This window comes from Toxorhynchites rutilus, chromosome 3 (assembly GCF_029784135.1).
Source record: "Toxorhynchites rutilus septentrionalis strain SRP chromosome 3, ASM2978413v1, whole genome shotgun sequence".
In the NCBI taxonomy this organism is placed as follows: domain Eukaryota; kingdom Metazoa; phylum Arthropoda; class Insecta; order Diptera; family Culicidae; genus Toxorhynchites; species Toxorhynchites rutilus.
The window spans coordinates 155198677-155217253 of record NC_073746.1 but is presented as its reverse complement, the minus strand read 5'-3'; the positions used below and the strand labels follow the sequence as shown (position 1 = coordinate 155217253).

The following is an 18577-nucleotide window of genomic DNA, read 5'->3' as shown; positions in this document are numbered from 1 at the left end:
AAAATAAAAACTCAAAATATGATTTCCAGCCTACTTTTGCACATTTTTTTCATTCTGACATCATTTCTTGTGTTGTTGTTTTTCTGTTTCATGAAACATTATTTTTCACACAGCTTGAAAATCCCTTTCTCCCAGAAATTATGTGGTTCTTCAGCGAAAAATACCGATCAAAGTGCTTCATGTAGGATTACGTTGAACATGAAGGTATAGAATGATTTACAATGATTTACCTACACTAGCAGTCAGCATTAATAAAATTGCTTCGATTCTTGACCGGTCAACTGAAAAAGTTATGTCACTTCGTTTTGAATGTGATTTGAAATAAGCTCGTGATTCTTGGATGTGGATAGTGAATTATGTACCAACATTACTATGCTGACAGTATTAACCATGACGAATTCAAATTGTTCTCTTTCACCAGCTGCACTCAATCTGGTGAGACACAGTGAAACACAGAGGCTTACCTGACAGCTGAAGTAGCCTTCTAATCATGGACAGTGATGGCCTATCGAATGAACAGACGGAAAAAGTATTAAAATTCCAGCATATAACCGGTCTGGAGGATATTAATGTATGCCGGGACATTCTGATTCGTCATCAGTGGGATCTGGAGGTAGCTTTCCAGGAGCATTTGAATATACGGGAGGGCGTCCATCTGCGTACGCTTCTGAATCCGGTGCGCCACAGGTCGTGAACGATCGCTTCCTGCAGCATGTTTTCGCAGCCCAGCGCGGACCGGGAGCCCCCGTACCGTCCGGTGTGGGTGGAATGATTGGTTTTGTGGGCAACTACGTGTTCAATTTCTGTTACAGCACACTATCCTCGATCGTGGCCGCATTTCTGAACATTTTCAAGGACAAAGAAAGAAGTGAGTACTCTCTACTCTCTACAGTAGTTAGTAGAGAGCAAACAGTAGTGAGTAGAGAAAATAGAGACTAAAGAGCAGAGAGTAAACAGTAGAGAGCGTAAAGAGTGTAGAGTGAAGAGAAAAGAGTACAAAGAGTAGAAAGCAAATAGCAGGAAGTAGAGAGAAAAAAGGATAGAGAGAAAAGATTAGAGAGAGTGAGAGTAAAGAATTGAGAGTACAGAGTAAGATGAAAAGAATGTAAAGAAAAGAGGGTCGAGAGCAAACAGTAGTTAGTAGAGAGAATAGAAAGTAGAGAGCAAACAGTAGTGAGTAGAGAAAATAGAGACTAAAGAGCAGAGAGTAAACAGTAGAGAGCGTAAAGAGTGTAGAGTGAAGAGAAAAAAGTACAAAGAGTAGAAAGCAAATAGCAGACAGTAGAGAGAAAAAAGGATAGAGAGTAAAGATTAGAGAGAGTGAGAGTAAAGAATTGAGAGTACAGAGTAAGATCAAAAGAATATAAAGAAAAAAGGGTTGAGAGCAAACAGTAGTTAGTAGAGAGAATAGAAAGTAGAGAGCAAGCAGTAGTGAGTAGAGAAAATAGAGACTAAAGAGCAGAGAGTAAACAGTAGAGCGCGTAAAGAGTGTAGAGTAAAGAGAAAAGAGTACAAAGAGTAGAAAGCAAATAGCAGACAGTAGAGAGAAAAAAAGATAGAGAGTAAAGATTAGAGAGAGTGAGAGTAAAGAATTGAGAGTACAAAGTAAGATCAAAAGAATATAAAGAAAAAAGGGTCGAGAGCAAACAGTAGTTAGTAGAGAGAATAGAAAGTAGAGAGCAAACAGTAGTGAGTAGAGAAAATAGAGACTAAAGAGCAGAGAGTAAACAGTAGAGAGCATAAAGAGTGTAGAGTGAAGAGAAAAGAGTACAAAGAGTAGAAAGCAAATAGCAGACAGTAGAGAGAAAAGAGAATAAAGAATAAAGATTAGAGAGAGTGAGAGCAAAGAATTGAGAGTACAAAGTAAGATGAAAAGAATGTAAAGAAAAGAGGGTCAAGAGCAAACAGTAGTTAGTAGAGAGAATAGAAAGTAGAGAGCAAACAGTAGTGAGTAGAGAAAATAGAGACTAAAGAGCAGAGAGTAAACAGTAGAGAGCATAAAGAGTGTAGAGTGAAAAGAAAAGAGTACAAAGAGTAAAAGCAAATAGCAGACAGTAGAGAGAAAAAAGGATAGAGAGTAAAGATTAGAGAGAGTGAGAGCAAAGAATTGAGAGTACAAAGTAAGATCAAAAGAATATAAAGAAAAAAGGGTCGAGAGCAAACAGTAGTTAGTAGAGAGAATAGAAAGTAGAGAGCAAACAGTAGTGAGTAGAGAAAATAGAGACTAAAGAGCAGAGAGTAAACAGTAGAGAGCATAAAGAGTGTAGAGTGAAGAGAAAAGAGTACAAAGAGTAGAAAGCAAATAGCAGACAGTAGAGAGAAAAGAGAAAAAGAATAAAGATTAGAGAGAGTGAGAGCAAAGAATTGAGAGTACAAAGTAAGATGAAAAGAATGTAAAGAAAAGAGGGTCGAGAGCAAACAGTAGTTAGTAGAGAGAATAGAAAGTAGAGAGCAAACAGTAGTGAGTAGAGAAAATAGAGACTAAAGAGCAGAGAGTAAACAGTAGAGAGCGTAAAGAGTGTAGAGTGAAGAGAAGAGAGTACAAAGAGTAGAAAGCAAATAGCAGACAGTAGAGAGAAAAAAGGATAGAGAGTAAAAATTAGAGAGAGTGAGAGTAAAGAATTGAGAGTACAGAGTAAGATGAAAAGAATGTAAAGAAAAGAGGGTCGAGAGCAAACAGTAGTTAGTAGAGAGAATAGAAAGTAGATAGCAAACAGTAGTGAGTAGAGAAAATAGAGACTAAAGAGCAGAGAGTAAACAGTAGAGAGCGTAAAGAGTGTAGAGTGAAGAGAAAAGAGTACAAAGAGTAGAAAGCAAATAGCAGACAGTAGAGAGAAAAAAGGATAGAGAGTAAAGATTAGAGAGAGTGAGAGTAAAGAATTGAGAGTACAGAGTAAGATGAAAAGAATGTAAAGAAAAGAGGGTCAAGAGCAAACAGTAGTTAGTAGAGAGAATAGAAAGTAGAGAGCAAACAGTAGTGAGTAGAGAAAATAGAGACTAAAGAGCAGAGAGTAAACAGTAGAGAGCGTAAAGAGTGTAGAGTGAAGAGAAAAGAGTACAAAGAGTAGAAAGCAAATAGCAGACAGTAGAGAGAAAAAAGGATAGAGAGTAAAGATTAGAGAGAGTGAGAGCAAAGAATTGAGAATACAGAGTAAGATCAAAAGAATATAAAGAAAAAAGGGTCGAGAGCAAACAGTAGTTAGTAGAGAGAATAGAAAGTAGATAGCTTACAGTAGTGAGTAGAGAAAACAGAGACTAAAGAGCAAAGAGTAAACAGTAGAGAGCGTAAAGAGTGTAGAGTGAAGAGAAAAGAGTACAAAGAGTAGAAAGCAAATAGCAGACAGTAGAGAGAAAAAATGATAGAGAGTAAAGATTAGAGAGAGTGAGAGCAAAGAATTGAGAGTACAGAGTAAGATCAAAAGAATATAAAGAAAAAAGGGTCGAGAGCAAACAGTAGTTAGTAGAGAGAATAGAAAGTAGAGAGCAAACAGTAGTGAGTAGAGAAAATAGAGACTAAAGAGCAGAGAGTAAACAGTAGAGAGCGTAAAGAGTGTAGAGTGAAGAGAAAAGAGTACAAAGAGTAGAAGGCAAATAGCAGACAGTAGAGAGAAAAAATGATAGAGAGTAAAGATTAGAGAGAGTGAGAGCAAAGAATTGAGAGTACAGAGTAAGATCAAAAGAATATAAAGAAAAAAGGGTCGAGAGCAAACAGTAGTTAGTAGAGAGAATAGAAAGTAGAGAGCAAACAGTAGTGAGTAGAGAAAATAGAGACTAATGAGCAGAGAGTAAACAGTAGAGAGCATAAAGAGTGTAGAAAGAAGAGAAAAGAGTACAAAGAGTAGAAAGCAAATAGCAGACAGTAGAGAGAAAAAGGGATAGAGAGTAAAGATTAGAGAGAGTGAGAGCAAAGAATTGATAGTACAGAGTAAGATCAAATGAATATAAAAAAAAAGTAAGATCTCAATTCTTTACTCTCACTCTCTCTAATCTTTACTCTCTATCTTTTTTTCTCTCTACTGTCTGCTATTTGCTTTCTACTCTTTGTACTCTTTTCTCTTCACTCTACACTCTTTACGCGCTCTACTGTTTACTCTCTGCTCTTTAGTCTCTATTTTCTCTACTCACTACTGTTTGCTATCTACTTTCTATTCTCTCTACTAACTACTGTTTGCTCTCGACTCTTTTTTCTTTATATTCTTTTGATCTTACTCTGTACTATCAATTCTTTGCTCTCACTCTCTCTAATCTTTACTCTCTATCCTATTTTCTCTATATTGTCTGCTATTTGCTTTCTACTCTTTGTACTCTTTTCTCTTCACTCTACACTCTTTACGCTCTCTACTGTTTACTCTCTGCTCTTTAGTCTCTATTTTCTCTACTCACTACTGTTTGCTCTCTACTTTCTATTCTCTGTACTAACTACTGTTTGCCCTCGACCCTCTTTTCTTTACATTCGTTACTTCTTACTCTGTACTCTCAATTCTTTACTCTCACTCTCTCTAATCTTTACTCTCTATTCTTTTTTCTCTCTACTGTCTGCTATTTGCTTTCTACTCTTTGTACTCTTTTCTCTTCACTCTACACTTTTTACGCGCTCTACTGTTTACTCTCTGCTCTTTAGTCTCTATTTTCTCTACTCACTACTGTTTGCTCTCGACTCTTTTTTCTTTATATTCTTTTGATCTTACTCTGTACTATCAATTCTTTGCTCTCACTCTCTCTAATCTTTACTCTCTATCCTATTTTCTCTATAATGTCTGCTATTTGCTTTCTACTCTTTGTACTCTTTTCTCTTCACTCTACACTCTTTACGCTCTCTACTGTTTACTCTCTGCTCTTTAGTCTCTATTTTCTCTACTCACTACTGTTTGCTCTCTACTTTCTATTCTCTGTACTAACTACTGTTTGCCCTCGACCCTCTTTTCTTTACATTCGTTTCTTCTTACTCTGTACTCTCAATTCTTTACTCTCACTCTCTCTAATCTTTACTCTCTATTCTTTTTTCTCTCTACTGTCTGCTATTTGCTTTCTACTCTTTGTACTCTTTTCTCTTCACTCTACACTCTTTACGCTCTCTACTGTTTACTCTATGCTCTTTAGTCTCTATTTTCTCTACTCACTACTGTTTGCTCTCTACTTTCTATTCTCTCTACTAACTACTGTTTGCTCTCGACCCTCTTTTCTTTACATTCTTTTCATCTTACTCTGTACTCTCAATTCTTTACTCTCACTCTCTCTAATCTTTACTCTCTATCCTTTTTTCTCACTACTGTTTGCTATTTGCTTTCTACTCTTTGTACTCTTTTCTCTTCACTCTACACTCTTTACGCGCTCTACTGTTTACTCTCTGCTCATTAGTCTCTATTTTCTCTACTCACTACTGCTTGCTCTCTACTTTCTATTCTCTCTACTAACTACTGTTTGCTCTCAACCCTTTGTTCTTTATATTCTTTTTATCTTACTCTGTACTCTCAATTCTTTACTCTCACTCTCTCTAATCTTTACTCTCTATCCTTTTTTCTCTCTACTGTCTGCTATTTGCTTTCTACTCTTTGTACTCTTTTCTATTCACTCTACACTCTTTACGCTCTCTACTGTTTACTCTCTGCTCTTTAGTCTCTATTTTCTCTACTCACTACTGTTTGCTCTCTACTTTCTATTCTCTCTACTAACTACTGTTTGTTCTCGACCCTTTTTTCTTAATATTCTTTTGAATTTTTTCTACCCTCTCTACACTCTACTGTATACGTTTTAATTTCTTTTTTCTACTATATTTTACCATAGCTCTATGTTGTACTCTTTGTTCGCGCCACGTGTAGCGAGCGCTTACGTGTTTTGACATGTAGGAACAAATCAATTGAAATCCTCTATTTTGTCAGTAACAGAAATTTTCCATTCACTACTCGAAGCAATTGCTCTCCATTTCATTCCATCGTATCACCCCGCAACGCGCGAGAGCGAGATGAATGGAGTTACAACATTACAAACGAACAGCATCCGAGCGAGCCGAGCGGAGCCTACAGGACAATCACCCCACCAACATCCGACAAACATAAAAACAGCGCACAACGTGGTTCATCATCCCAGTTTTTTCCTAACTACCAACGACAAAGTGGTTTACCAAGTGATGCGTAATTAGTGAAATATAAGAGAAAATTTGAACTCCAGAATCTTGTGTTTTTCAATTTCCACAGTGTGCTTAGCCAGAACCATCCAACCGCAGTTAGCCCGGTTTATTCTTCACTCGTTTTCCTACGTTACTTTCTCTACTCTCTACTATCAAATCTTCACTCTCTCTTCTCTATACTCTTTACTCTCTTGCTCTACACATTCTGTACCCTTCATTTTCTCTTTTCACCCTCTAGTTTATCTAATCTCTACTGTTTATACTCTACGCTTTAGAGCTCTCGCAGATTGCAGAATTTGTAACGGTCTATAGTTTGGTCGGGTTGGACTGTTAGCCCAACCAAGCCAACTAAACAGCCGGGTTGCCTTGGTTTGAAGCTCAAATTTTACAAAAAAAATACTGAATCCGTATAATGTACCCATATACAAATCTCCATAATGATTAAGGAAACGACCAAACTATCGACCAATAAAATGTCTGTGGTCCGCGAGGGCTCTCACTCTCTATTTTGTACTCTCTTTAGACCCTACACTTTTCATTTTACTTTTTACGTTTTACTCTTTACTCTTTAGTCTCTATTTTCTCTACTCACTACTATTTGCTCTCTACTTTCTATTCTCTCTACTATCTACTGTTTGCTCTCGACCCTCTTTTCTTTATATTCTTTTGATCTTACTCTGTACTCTCAATTCTTTGCTCTCACTCTCTCTAATCTTTACTCTTTACTCTTTATTCTTTGCTCTCACTCTCTCTAATCTTTACTCTCTATCCTTTTTTCTCTCTACTGTCTGCTATTTGCTTTCTACTCTTTGTACTCTTTTCTCTTCACTCTACACTCTTTACGCGCTCTACTGTTTACTCTCTGCTCTTTAGTCTCCATTTTCTCTACTCACTACTGTTTGCTCTCTACTTTCTATTCTCTCTACTAACTACTGTTTGCTCTCGACCCTCTTTTCTTTATATTCTTTTGATCTTACTCTGTACTATCAATTCTTTGCTCTCAGTCTCTCTAATCTTTACTCTCTATCATTTTTTCTCTCTACTGTCTGCTATTTGCTTTCTACTCTTTGTACTCTTTTCTCTTCACTCTACACTCTTTACGCTCTCTACTGTTTACTCTCTGCTCTTTAGTCTCTATTTTCTCTACTCACTACTGTTTGCTCTCTACTTTCTATTCTCTCTACTAACTACTGTTTGCTCTCGACCCTCTTTTCTTTACATTCTTTTCATCTTACTCCGTACTCTCAATTCTTTGCTCTCACTCTCTCTAATCTTTACTCTTTATTCTCTTTTCTCTCTACTGTCTGCTATTTGCTTACTACTCTTTGTACTCTTTTCTCTTCACTCTACACTCTTTACGCTCTCTACTGTTTACTTCCTGCTCTTTAGTCTCTATTTTCTCTACTCACTACTGTTTGCTCTCTACTTTCTATTCTCTGTACTAACTACTGTTTGCTCTCGACCCTCTTTTCTTTACATTCGTTTCTTCTTACTCTGTACTCTCAATTCTTTACTCTCACTCTCTCTAATCTTTACTCTCTATTCTTTTTTCTCTCTACTGTCTGCTATTTGCTTTCTACTCTTTGTACTCTTTTCTCTTCACGCTACACTTTTTACGCGCTCTACTGTTTACTCTCTGCTCTTTAGTCTCTATTTTCTCTACTCACTACTGTTTGCTCTCTACTTTCTATTCTCTCTACTAACTACTGTTTGCTCTCGACCCTCTTTTCTTTACATTCTTTTCGTCTTACTCTGTACTCTCAATTCTTTACTCTCACTCTCTCTAATCTTTACTCTCTATCCTTTTTTCTCTCTACTGTCTGCTATTTGCTTTCTACTCTTTGTACTCTTTTCTCTTCACTCTACACTCTTTACGCGCTCTACTGTTTACTCTCTGCTCTTTAGTCTCTATTTTCTCTACTCACTACTGCTTGCTCTCTACTTTCTATTCTCTCTACTAACTACTGTTTGCTCTCAACCCTTTTTTCTTTATATTTTTTTGATCTTACTCTGTACTCTCAATTCTTTACTCTCACTCTCTCTAATCTTTACTCTCTATCCTTTTTTCTCTCTACTGTCTGCTATTTGCTTTCTACTCTTTGTACTTTTTTCTCTTCACTCTACACTCTTTACGCTCTCTACTGTTTACTCTCTGCTCTTTAGTCTCTATTTTCTCTACTCACTACTGTTTGCTCTCTACTTTCTATTCTCTCTACTAACTACTGTTTGCTCTCGACCCTCTTTTCTTTACATTCTTTTCATCTTACTCTGTACTCTCAATTCTTTGCTCTCACTCTCTCTAATCTTTACTCTTTATTCTCTTTTCTCTCTACTGTCTGCTATTTGCTTACTACTCTTTGTACTCTTTTCTCTTCACTCTACACTCTTTACGCGCTCTACTGTTTACTCTCTGCTCTTTAGTCTCTATTTTCTCTACTCACTACTGTTTGCTCTCTACTTTCTATTCTCTCTACTAACTACTGTTTGCTCTCAACCCTTTTTTCTTTATATTCTTTTGATCTTACTCTGTACTCTCAATTCTTTACTCTCACTCTCTCTAATCTTTACTCTCTATCCTTTTTTCTCTCTACTGTCTGCTATTTGCTTTCTACTCTTTGTACTTTTTTCTCTTCACTCTACACTCTTTACGCTCTCTACTGTTTACTCTCTGCTCTTTAGTCTCTATTTTCTCTACTCACTACTGTTTGCTCTCTACTTTCTATTCTCTCTACTCACTACTGTTTGCTCTCGACCCTCTTTTCTTTACATTCTTTTCATCTTACTCTGTACTCTCAATTCTTTACTCTCACTCTCTCTAATCTTTACTCTCTATCCTTTTTTCTCTCTACTGTCTGCTATTTGCTTTCTACTCTTTGTACTCTTTTCTCTTCACTCTACACTCTTTATGCTCTCTACTGTTTACTCTCTGCTCATTAGTCTCTATTTTCTCTACTCACAACTGTTTGCTTTCTACTAACTACTGTTTGCTCTCGACCCTTTTTTCTTTATATTCATTTGATCTTACTTTGTACTCTCAATTCTTTGCTCTCACTCTCTCTAATCTTTACTCTCTATCCTTTTTTCTCTCTACTGTCTGCTATTTGCTTTCTACTCTTTGTACTCTTTTCTCTTCACTCTACACTCTTTACGCGCTCTACTGTTTACTCTCTGCTCTTTAGTCTCCATTTTCTCTACTCACTACTGTTTGCTCTCTACTTTCTATTCTCTCTACTAACTACTGTTTGCTCTCGACCCTCTTTTCTTTACATTCTTTTCATCTTACTCTGTACTCTCAATTCTTTGCTCTCACTCTCTCTAATCTTTACTCTTTATTCTCTTTTCTCTCTACTGTCTGCTATTTGCTTACTACTCTTTGTACTCTTTTCTCTTCACTCTACACTCTTTACGCGCTCTACTGTTTACTCTCTGCTCTTTAGTCTCTATTTTCTCTACTCACTACTGTTTGCTCTCTACTTTCTATTCTCTCTACTAACTACTGTTTGCTCTCAACCCTTTTTTCTTTATATTCTTTTGATCTTACTCTGTACTCTCAATTCTTTACTCTCACTCTCTCTAATCTTTACTCTCTATCCTTTTTTCTCTCTACTGTCTGCTATTTGCTTTCTACTCTTTGTACTTTTTTCTCTTCACTCTACACTCTTTACGCTCTCTACTGTTTACTCTCTGCTCTTTAGTCTCTATTTTCTCTACTCACTACTGTTTGCTCTCTACATTCTATTCTCTCTACTAACTACTGTTTGCTCTCGACCCTCTTTTCTTTACATTCTTTTCATCTTACTCTGTACTCTCAATTCTTTGCTCTCACTCTCTCTAATCTTTACTCTTTATTCTCTTTTCTCTCTACTGTCTGCTATTTGCTTTCTACTCTTTGTACTCTTTTCTCTTCACTCTACACTCTTTACGCGCTCTACTGTTTACTCTCTGCTCTTTAGTCTCTATTTTCTCTACTCACTACTGTTTGCTATCTACTTTCTATTCTCTCTACTAACTACTGTTTGCTCTCGACTCTTTTTTCTTTATATTCTTTTGATCTTACTCTGTACTATCAATTCTTTGCTCTCACTCTCTCTAATCTTTACTCTCTATCCTATTTTCTCTATAATGTCTGCTATTTGCTTTCTACTCTTTGTACTCTTTTCTCTTCACTCTACACTCTTTACGCTCTCTACTGTTTACTCTCTGCTCTTTAGTCTCTATTTTCTCTACTCACTACTGTTTGCTCTCTACTTTCTATTCTCTGTACTAACTACTGTTTGCCCTCGACCCTAATTTTCTTTACATTCGTTTCTTCTTACTCTGTACTCTCAATTCTTTACTCTCACTCTCTCTAATCTTTACTCTCTATTCTTTTTTCTCTCTACTGTCTGCTATTTGCTTTCTACTCTTTGTACTCTTTTCTCTTCACTCTACACTTTTTACGCGCTCTACTGTTTACTCTCTGCTCTTTAGTCTCTATTTTCTCTACTCACTACTGTTTGCTCTCTACTTTCTATTCTCTCTACTAACTACTGTTTGCTCTCGACCCTCTTTTCTTTACATTCTTTTCATCTTACTCTGTACTCTCAATTCTTTACTCTCACTCTCTCTAATCTTTACTCTCTATCCTTTTTTCTCTCTACTGTTTGCTATTTGCTTTCTACTCTTTGTACTCTTTTCTCTTCACTCTACACTCTTTACGCGCTCTACTGTTTACTCTCTGCTCTTTAGTCTCTATTTTCTCTACTCACTACTGCTTGCTCTCTACTTTCTATTCTCTCTACTAACTACTGTTTGCTCTCAACCCTTTGTTCTTTATATTCTTTTTATCTTACTCTGTACTCTCAATTCTTTACTCTCACTCTCTCTAATCTTTACTCTCTATCCTTTTTTCTCTCTACTGTCTGCTATTTGCTTTCTACTCTTTGTACTCTTTTCTATTCACTCTACACTCTTTACGCTCTCTACTGTTTACTCTCTGCTCTTTAGTCTCTATTTTCTCTACTCACTACTGTTTGCTCTCTACTTTCTATTCTCTCTACTAACTACTGTTTGTTCTCGACCCTTTTTTCTTAATATTCTTTTGAATTTTTTCTACCCTCTCTACACTCTACTGTATACGTTTTAATTTCTTTTTTCTACTATATTTTACCATAGCTCTATGTTGTACTCTTTGTTCGCGCCACGTGTAGCGAGCGCTTACGTGTTTTGAGATGTAGGAACAAATCAATTGAAATCCTCTATTTTGTCAGTAACAGAAATTTTCCATTCACTACTCGAAGCAATTGCTCTCCATTTCATTCCATCGTATCACCCCGCAACGCGCGAGAGCGAGATGAATGGAGTTACAACATTACAAACGAACAGCATCCGAGCGAGCCGAGCGGAGCCTACAGGACAATCACCCCACCAACATCTGACAAACATAAAAACAGCGCACAACGTGGTTCATCATCCCAGTTTTTTCCTAACTACCAACGACAAAGTGGTTTACCAAGTGATGCGTAATTAGTGAAATATAAGAGAAAATTTGAACTCCAGAATCTTGTGTTTTTCAATTTCCACAGTGTGCTTAGCCAGAACCATCCAACCGCAGTTAGCCCGGTTTATTCTTCACTCGTTTTCCTACGTTACTTTCTCTACTCTCTACTATCAAATCTTCACTCTCTCTTCTCTATACTCTTTACTCTCTTGCTCTACACATTCTGTACCCTTCATTTTCTCTTTTCACCCTCTAGTTTATCTAATCTCTACTGTTTATACTCTACGCTTTAGAGCTCTCGCAGATTGCAGAATTTGTAACGGTCTATAGTTTGGTCGGGTTGGACTGTTAGCCCAACCAAGCCAACTAAACAGCCGGGTTGCCTTGGTTTGAAGCTCAAATTTTACAAAAAAAATACTGAATCCGTATAATGTACCCATATACAAATCTCCATAATGATTAAGGAAACGACCAAACTATCGACCAATAAAATGTCTGTGGTCCGCGAGGGCTCTCACTCTCTATTTTGTACTCTCTTTAGACCCTACACTTTTCATTTTACTTTTTACGTTTTACTCTTTACTCTTTAGTCTCTATTTTCTCTACTCACTACTATTTGCTCTCTACTTTCTATTCTCTCTACTATCTACTGTTTGCTCTCGACCCTCTTTTCTTTATATTCTTTTGATCTTACTCTGTACTCTCAATTCTTTGCTCTCACTCTCTCTAATCTTTACTCTTTACTCTTTATTCTTTGCTCTCACTCTCTCTAATCTTTACTCTCTATCCTTTTTTCTCTCTACTGTCTGCTATTTGCTTTCTACTCTTTGTACTCTTTTCTCTTCACTCTACACTCTTTACGCGCTCTACTGTTTACTCTCTGCTCTTTAGTCTCCATTTTCTCTACTCACTACTGTTTGCTCTCTACTTTCTATTCTCTCTACTAACTACTGTTTGCTCTCGACCCTTTTTTCTTTATATTCTTTTGATCTTACTCTGTACTATCAATTCTTTGCTCTCAGTCTCTCTAATCTTTACTCTCTATCATTTTTTCTCTCTACTGTCTGCTATTTGCTTTCTACTCTTTGTACTCTTTTCTCTTCACTCTACACTCTTTACGCTCTCTACTGTTTACTCTCTGCTCTTTAGTCTCTATTTTCTCTACTCACTACTGTTTGCTCTCTACTTTCTATTCTCTCTACTAACTACTGTTTGCTCTCGACCCTCTTTTCTTTACATTCTTTTCATCTTACTCTGTACTCTCAATTCTTTGCTCTCACTCTCTCTAATCTTTACTCTTTATTCTCTTTTCTCTCTACTGTCTGCTATTTGCTTACTACTCTTTGTACTCTTTTCTCTTCACTCTACACTCTTTGTGCTCTCTACTGTTTACTTCCTGCTCTTTAGTCTCTATTTTCTCTACTCACTACTGTTTGCTCTCTACTTTCTATTCTCTGTACTAACTACTGTTTGCTCTCGACCCTCTTTTCTTTACATTCGTTTCTTCTTACTCTGTACTCTCAATTCTTTACTCTCACTCTCTCTAATCTTTACTCTCTATTCTTTTTTCTCTCTACTGTCTGCTATTTGCTTTCTACTCTTTGTACTCTTTTCTCTTCACGCTACACTTTTTACGCGCTCTACTGTTTACTCTCTGCTCTTTAGTCTCTATTTTCTCTACTCACTACTGCTTGCTCTCTACTTTCTATTCTCTCTACTAACTACTGTTTGCTCTCAACCCTTTTTTCTTTATATTTTTTTGATCTTACTCTGTACTCTCAATTCTTTACTCTCACTCTCTCTAATCTTTACTCTCTATCCTTTTTTCTCTCTACTGTCTGCTATTTGCTTTCTACTCTTTGTACTTTTTTCTCTTCACTCTACACTCTTTACGCTCTCTACTGTTTACTCTCTGCTCTTTAGTCTCTATTTTCTCTACTCACTACTGTTTGCTCTCTACTTTCTATTCTCTCTACTCACTACTGTTTGCTCTCGACCCTCTTTTCTTTACATTCTTTCCATCTTACTCTGTACTCTCAATTCTTTACTCTCACTCTCTCTAATCTTTACTCTCTATCCTTTTTTCTCTCTACTGTCTGCTATTTGCTTTCTACTCTTTGTACTCTTTTCTCTTCACTCTACACTCTTTATGCTCTCTACTGTGTACTCTCTGCTCATTAGTCTCTATTTTCTCTACTCACTACTGTTTGCTCTCTACTTTCTATTCTCTCTACTCACTACTGTTTGCTCTCGACCCTCTTTTCTTTACATTCTTTCCATCTTACTCTGTACTCTCAATTCTTTACTCTCACTCTCTCTAATCTTTACTCTCTATCCTTTTTTCTCTCTACTGTCTGCTATTTGCTTTCTACTCTTTGTACTCTTTTCTCTTCACTCTACACTCTTAATGCTCTCTACTGTTTACTCTCTGCTCTTTAGTCTCTATTTTCTCTACTCACTACTGTTTGCTCTCTACTTTCTATTCTCTCTACTAACTACTGTTTGCTCTCGACCCTTTTTTCCTTATATTCTTTTGATCTTACTCTGTACTCTCAATTCTTTGCTCTCACTCTCTCTAATCTTTACTCTCTATCCTTTTTTTCTCTCTTTTTTTTTTGTACTCTTTTTTCTTCACTCTACTCTCTTTACGCTCTCTACTGTTTACTCTCTGCTCTTTACTGTCTACTTTCTCTACTCACTCTATTTTCTATACCTTATTCTCTACACATTACTCTCAACACACTCCTCATTAATTTATACAAATCAACGACGAGAGAACAACGCAACCGAAGACAATGAAGAACAATTAAACCGAAATTATGAGCGACAGGTGCAATTTTTTGTAATAAGACAGCATAGAATATTTTGAAATACTTTAGTTGGAATCAGTCAGATTTGGTTTCTTCAGCAGCTATTGAAACAGCATAGAATACATTTTAAAATACTTTATTTCAATTCGGCCAAATTTCTTTTAATCAACAATTCAAACAGGAAAATTCCTAATGGGGGTGAATGTTCATCTTTGCTTAAGTCCAAGTCCATCCCTCGGTGTGGTCTTCCATCTGTGTATAAGGAATAATCCTTTTATAAATTTGCAAATCATATATATGAAATAAATACTTAAATCACATACCAATTTTTTTACGCTTGATCCTACGCTTCTCAGGATTCGCCAGGATATTCGCCTAGAGTCTATAAGTGACAAAGAAGAATAATGTTACTTCAAATTTGTTTGCAAATCGTTTCAGTCGTAAATAAATACTTACATTATATATCCTCTGTGGTTACTTGACTTGAAGCCTTGAACTTTTTTGACCAGCAGCTCAGAACATTTCATGCAAGTAAAAAAAACATTAATAAAATCATTATCGAAAAATCGGAATAAAAAACATATGATCAATATCTCAAATGTATAATAACAATATATAATATGAATAATATTAACCTATAAATATAATATTAAAATCCGCAACAGAAAATAAACAACGAAAAACCCAACCAAAAATCCATAATCAATTTCTAATTACTAAAAAGTCAATAAATACGAACATGAAAACAAGACAATCAACAACAAAGCAAAACAAGGCAACCAAAAATCAACTAAACTCATATTAAAGTCAAAGTAGATCCTGCAATACGAAATGGTAATAAAAACGAACAGCAACAATAACATAGAACGCAATAACAATAGAACAACTCGCAACAAGAAAATCAAATATAACAAACACGCACAATAAAACAACTCAACACAACACAATAACACACGATCACCACTTCATAATTTAGTTTATATGATTAATTTAGAATTAATGAAATACTGATTCCGCCACCTCGCCTACCACAAACAGGAGGAACCTGAAGCAACAACGATTAATGAGACTCACTCCTCTCATTGCCTTTAGCCGCCGATTCTCCTGTTGAAGCTTATCGTTCATTGCCTTCAATTTCCAGAGCTCTCTTTCGGTCTTTATCCTCCTAAAAATGGCATCTTCAATTTCGGACATGTTGTTTGGTTCCCAATCACACACTTCTTCGTCGTCATCGACAAGATTTGTGTCACTGGGAACAAGCATTGGCGGTGTTTCGTCCTCTATCCATCCTTCGTTCATATCACTGTAGTTCCAAAACCATACCTGGGCGTCGTTGGGAATTAACTGTGGTGGAGATTCATCCTCAATCCTTTCTTCGTTCGAGTCGCTGTAGTTCGAGAACCATTCCCGATGTCTATTCTCCGATTGAAGACCTTTTTTTGCTCCATCTCCAGTCTTCTGACGGGGATAAGAGCTTTTAGCTATCCTCGGTCCTGTGGGAATCCTCGATGCAACTAGTCCTCGCTTCATTTTGGATGCTTCCGGTGATTATAACTGCTTCTCTCATGTAGTTATAATCATCAGTGAGAAAAGGCAACGTATAAACAAAATGTTTGCTTTGATTGAAAATAAAAACTCAAAATATGATTTCCAGCCTACTTTTGCACATTTTTTTCATTCTGACATCATTTCTTGTGTTGTTGTTTTTCTGTTTCATGAAACATTATTTTTCACACAGCTTGAAAATCCCTTTCTCCCAGAAATTATGTGGTTCTTCAGCGAAAAACACCGATCAAAGTGCTTCATGTAGGATTACGTTGAACATGAAGGTATAGAATGATTTACAATAATTTACCTACACTAGCAGTCAGCATTAATAAAATTGCTTCGATTCTTGACCGGTCAACTGAAAAAGTTATGTCACTTCGTTTTGAATGTGATTTGAAATAAGCTCGTGATTCTTGGATGTGGATAGTGAATTATGTACCAACATTACTATGCTGACAGTATTAACCATGACGAATTCAAATTGTTCTCTTTCACCAGCTGCACTCAATCTGGTGAGACACAGTGAAACACAGAGGCTTACCTGACAGCTGAAGTAGCCTTCTAATCATGGACAGTGATGGCCTATCGAATGAACAGACGGAAAAAGTATTAAAATTCCAGCATATAACCGGTCTGGAGGATATTAATGTATGCCGGGACATTCTGATTCGTCATCAGTGGGATCTGGAGGTAGCTTTCCAGGAGCATTTGAATATACGGGAGGGCGTCCATCTGCGTACGCTTCTGAATCCGGTGCGCCACAGGTCGTGAACGATCGCTTCCTGCAGCATGTTTTCGCAGCCCAGCGCGGACCGGGAGCCACCGTACCGTCCGGTGTGGGTGGAATGATTGGTTTTGTGGGCAACTACGTGTTCAATTTCTGTTACAGCACACTATCCTCGATCGTGGCCGCATTTCTGAACATTTTCAAGGACAAAGAAAGAAGTGAGTACACATGAGCGGCGTTTAACGGATCATTTCTGAATAATGACTTCAATCATTACAGTTGTAACCGACCCTTTGGGCGATGTGCTGAAATTCACTCAGACTTACAACGAAAAATCAAGCGTTGAACGACGCCAAGCGTGAGTTCAAACTTCTCTTAGTATATCTGCATTTCGAGTCAAGCACGGAGGCGAACACGTTTTGCCGAGACACGCTTTCTAACGCTCAGGTCATCGAATACGTCAATAGGCGGATGCTGTACTGGGCCTGTGATACGACGCATGGAAACCGACGAAGAACTGATACGACGCATGGAAACCGTTGTTAATGACAATGAAGTTTGGCACAATCAAGCCCGCCAGGATCGATTGGAAAGAGATCTCACACAAACACTGCGCCAACAGCAGGATGATGCATACCAAATGTCGCTACGCGCGGTCCAGGAGAAACAACGTCGGAAACAGAAGGAACTCGAAAAAGCTTTGGCGGCTCAACAGGCAATCGAAGCCGATAAGCTAGCTGAGATGCAGAGGTTGCAAAACATCGAGATGCTCAAAACGGAATTAGCTTCTCAAGTGCCTTCCGAGCCAGAGCCGGGAGCACCCGGCACGATCAGCATAGTCTTCAAACTACCGAGTGGTTTGCGGTTAGAACGGAGATTCCTTGCGTCCCACACCCCACAGGTAAGATATTTGTTTGCTATAGGAAACTGTATGACTATATCATTCGTTTGCTTTTAAGATGTACATAATTTTATTTTCTGCCATCCGGAGGCACCGGACTCGTTCGAAATTACCACTAACTTTCCGAAGCGGGTATTACAGTGTGCTCCAACAGAAGATCCGTTGCCCACATTAGTTGAGGCGGGTTTGAAAAACCGCGAAGTGCTGCTCGTAGCCGATCTGAACGCATAGAGTAAAAGATGCAAATAACGATATGTTGAGTGTGAGCAAAACAATTAAGATTTAAAAGAATGGATTTTGAGACTGGATTGGATAAACATAGGTTTTGAAGAAGACATACTTGCAGAGGAAAGGCAGCAATTTTTGTTTGCCGGGAGTGATGCTTTTTTCCCTTTTACAGAGAAGCTTTTTTTTATGGAAAACCCTTAGCAAGGTTCCAAAATTTACAAAGTTGTCAATAATAAAGTATATAAAGGCGAATGAACTTCAAAGTTTAAAGCCTCTTAAAAACAAAGAAAGAAAGAATAAAACAACGCATTTGATGCCCTGATGTTGTGATTATGTTGGTTTTGTGTTTTGGTTCTCTTCTAAATTGATGATTGGACATTATCCGTGTAATTTAATAAGTATATGCACACGGGCTATCAGCAGCCCTCAGGTCTGGAAGATAGGAGTCTTTTCAGCCTCATGTTTCGCCTGAGAAAACACAATAGTGAGAAAAATTATTCATTATGTTATGTTTTATCAAACAGTTCATATTCCTCAATTATTTAAAGGTGAAATAAAATATTCTTCATGAAATCGGACACTTGTTACTGTAATAAGATGGATAACATCTCCAACGGTGAGGCTATTAAATATTGGCTCATTTGAAGAATATCTGTAGGTATTTGTCACAAGGTGGTGTTGACAATCATATAGGGCTCTTGCTACACATACATGCGGAGCATCTGTTGGGCATACATCGCTCGTTTACATTCGTATA

At 37.2% G+C, this 18577-nt stretch overlaps 1 pseudogene; it reads left to right on the top strand.

The window, feature by feature from the left end:
- The first annotated feature begins 490 nt into the window (after positions 1 to 490).
- On the top strand, positions 491 to 17823 carry LOC129778517 (FAS-associated factor 2-like; annotated as a pseudogene).
- Positions 17824 to 18577: the final 754 nt, after the last annotated feature.